A 3,515-nucleotide genomic window follows, 5' to 3' on the forward strand; every position below is an offset into this window, starting at 1 on the left:
ATTTGTGAAACGTGCAGATATAGGGAATTGAATATAAGCCCTCGTTATGTAAAATTAATTTAAATTCGGGTATAGCCCTTCGGCTAAATTACCCAACTACGTCTTTTTGTTGAATATTGAAATTCACAAATGTGAATTAGTAGTATGAAACAAATTTGTTTTTGTTATAACTTTTGAATTAAGGTTGGGCTAACGAAAAAAAAGGTTGGGCGAACCTGGGGTAACCTTGGCCAAACGAAAGAGAGTGTAAAAATATTGAAATTCACGAATTTAAATGTTTAGTATGAAACAAATTAATTTTTGTTATAACTTTTGAACTAAGGGTGGGCTAACGAAAAAAAGGTTGACCTAACCTGGGCTAACCTTGGCCAAACCAATGAGTGTAAAAATACTGAAATTCATAAATTTTAATTATTTGTATGAAACATATTTATTTTCGTTATTACTTTTGAACTAAGGCTGGGCAAAAAAAAGGTTTCGGCTAACCTTGGGCAATCGAATGAAATTCATAAATTTAATTATTTAGTATAAAAAAATTTTTTTTTTTATAACTTTTGAACTAAGGTTAGGCTAACGAAGAAAAGGTTGGGCTATTCTGAGCTAACCTTGGACAAACGAACCGGCTACTTTTCGTTCGAAAACTCGCACATGGGGTGCCAACTTCACACATTGAACATTTTTTTTGCTATAACTTTTGAACTAAGGGTAAGCTAACGAAAACAAAAGTTGGGCTATCCTAGGCTAACCTTGGGCTAACAAACCTGCTACTTTCCGTTCGGAAATTCGCACTATGGGGTGCCAACTTCACATTCTTGGCTAACCTTGGACAATCGAATGAGAGCCTAAAGATATTGAAATTCACAAATTTAAATTTTTAGTATGGAAAAAATATTGTTTGTTATAAAAAACTTATGAACTAAGGATGGACTAACAAAAAAAGGGTTGGGCTAACCTGGGCTAACCTTAGGCAATTGAATGAGAGCGTAAAAATATTTAAATTCACAAATTTTAATTTTTAGTTCTAAAAATCTTGTTTTTTTTATAACTTTTGTATTAAGGGTGGGCTAACGAAAAAAAAGTTGGGCTGTCTTGGGCTAACCTTGGACAAACCAACCTGCTACTTTTCGTTCGAAAATTCGCACTATGGGGTGCCAACCTCACACATTCTTGGTTAACCTTGGGCAATTGAATGAGAGCGCAAAGGCATTGAAACTCACAAATATTAATTTTTAGTTCTAAAAAATTTGTTTTTGTTATAAGTTTCGAATTAAAGGCTGGCTAACAAAAAACAAAGTGGGGCTATCCTGGGCTAACCTTGGGCAAACGAACCTGATAGTTTTCCTTCAAAAATTCGCATTATGTGGCGCCAACTTCGCACAGCTCATATTTAGTGAAGCCAAAATCTCTAAGTACGTTTGTAGGCGGTGTTTCGTTAGGTGAAACTAACTAAATAGTTTTATACTTAGGATTTAGTAATGCGAAGATAAATAACGGTCATACTCGGCATATATGCATCTTCGTTGGCTTTCAATGCAGATACTTTTATTGGTGTCAATATTGGTTCCCAAACATACATAGATATGTACGAATTCCTCAAAAACTTCAAAATTTTAACTTTCAAGTGGGACATGGGAGCCTAAATGCGAATGCGCTGATTGTTTGTTTGATGACAGGAGCTACTTCGTTTTGGTGTCGTTCACCAACATACCTCTGTTTCTTTATCTAAATTCGAGAAGGCAGTAAATACGTTCCTTTTATTCTTACCGAGGATGTCGATGTCATCGGCAGACAACAGAAATTAAACGCTCTTGTCAGTGCTCCCAAATGTGCAACCGAGTTTCTGGGCACGCTTTCAGCATAAAATGAAAGAGTGTAAGATCTATTTATCTAGTTATGTATGTACACAAGGAATTAAGAATGTGCCCGTGGGAATGGGATAATTCGCGATCGTAATTGGGGGAGCGAGCAAAGTAATTCAGGATGCCGTAGTAAAATGGTATAACCCGTTAAATCAAAATGTCGAGAAAAAACCCTTTCAAAAGTTTCGATAGTTTTCCGCAGTCAACAAAAATAAATAACGACTTAAAAATATAACAAGAACAACCTTAATCGTTCAGACAAACGTTCGTATTTTCAATACAAACAGCTAACGCAATCCCCATTTAGCTTAAGAAAATATTTCTTCAAATGCTTGTCTTTGTTTTAAAAATAACTGTTTTATTTTAAAAGGTTTTAAATTATCATGATTTATTTTTATTTGTACATGTTTATGAAAATTATTAATAGCTAAAACCCATATACAAATGTAATTTGTTAATATTATGAATTTATATACATACACTGGTGGCAAATAAAATAGGCTCTTAGCGTCGGTCTACCTTCAGTCCTTCATATCCTAAATACTCATGCCAATTGCGGTAACCGACGGATGCCATTCGTACGAATCTAATCCTATTCTCATTGCCATAACAAGCGAGTTAAAGGATTTATTGGATACCGAAATAGGCATGACTATGTATGTACAGTAGCGTGGTCAAAAATGCATGTAAAAAAGTAAAGTCGGAATTTTTATGCCCTCACACCCTAGGAGTGTTCTATACCAAAATAATATACCCCTATTTTTTTATTTTGAACTCAAAAAATATTTAGAGGTCGCTCAAAGCGCTCAAAGTTTTCCATGTATTTTATATGAAAAAAAACGCTTTTCGTAGAAATGGAATAGGTTCCTGGAAAATCAATATTTTTCGATCGAAAAACCCTGTTTCTGTTCAGAATATACCCAGTATTAATACCCAATTGCAATTGTTTGACAGGTACATTTGGCAAATATTTATATGCAAATCATGTTTGAAATATATATTTTTATAATTAAGAATTTAAAAACTTAAATCAACTATCCGACCAAAATCTTACTTTGCCTACCAACCTACCAAATGAAAAAGAAGCGACAAAATTTGATCGGAAAATACCACTAGTGGCAACACTGGATCATATCCGTCGTATCAAAACACATCTGTTTTTTAATAAGTTTCACTTCTATTAGGTAACTGACATAACTTCCATGGGCCCGTGGACGTTATTTCAGACTTAATTTCCACAAGGATCAGACATAACTTCCATGGAAGTTAAAGCATGACATGAGAAGATTTTCACAAAAATCTCATGGAAGTTCCCAGCGGGAAAATGTAATGTATAGTAAAAAATAATCAGTAAAACAACCCTTTTCACATTCGATAATGCATTTTTTCCCCCAGGGCGATGTCCTAAGAAAAGTGGGGCATTCAATTTTGCATTACCTAGTATCGAGAAATCAATGGGATTTAATATGAAATTTTTGCGACTTTTTGAATACATTACTATGCTGATTACATATTAAACAGTAATTGGATCTTAAACTCATAAGAAATACATTAGATTATTTATCACGCATGAAATGCATTACTTCTTTTCCCACTGGGTTATGTCTTGACTTAACTTCCACAATAATAAGATCGCCACACACAGAGAAAAACTTA

The 3,515-nt window shown here is 34.0% G+C and overlaps 1 protein-coding gene across 2 annotated transcripts in view; it reads left to right on the forward strand.

The window, feature by feature from the left end:
• Nucleotides 1–3,515, forward strand: part of LOC118757328 (dual specificity phosphatase DUPD1) — a 50,769-nt gene that overhangs the window by 17,019 nt on the left and 30,235 nt on the right. The gene's annotated exons all lie outside the window — the stretch shown is intronic.

This window comes from Rhagoletis pomonella, unplaced genomic scaffold (assembly GCF_013731165.1).
Source record: "Rhagoletis pomonella isolate Grant_MI unplaced genomic scaffold, Rhpom_1.0 Rhpom_scaffold_00002, whole genome shotgun sequence".
Lineage (NCBI taxonomy): Eukaryota > Metazoa > Arthropoda > Insecta > Diptera > Tephritidae > Rhagoletis > Rhagoletis pomonella.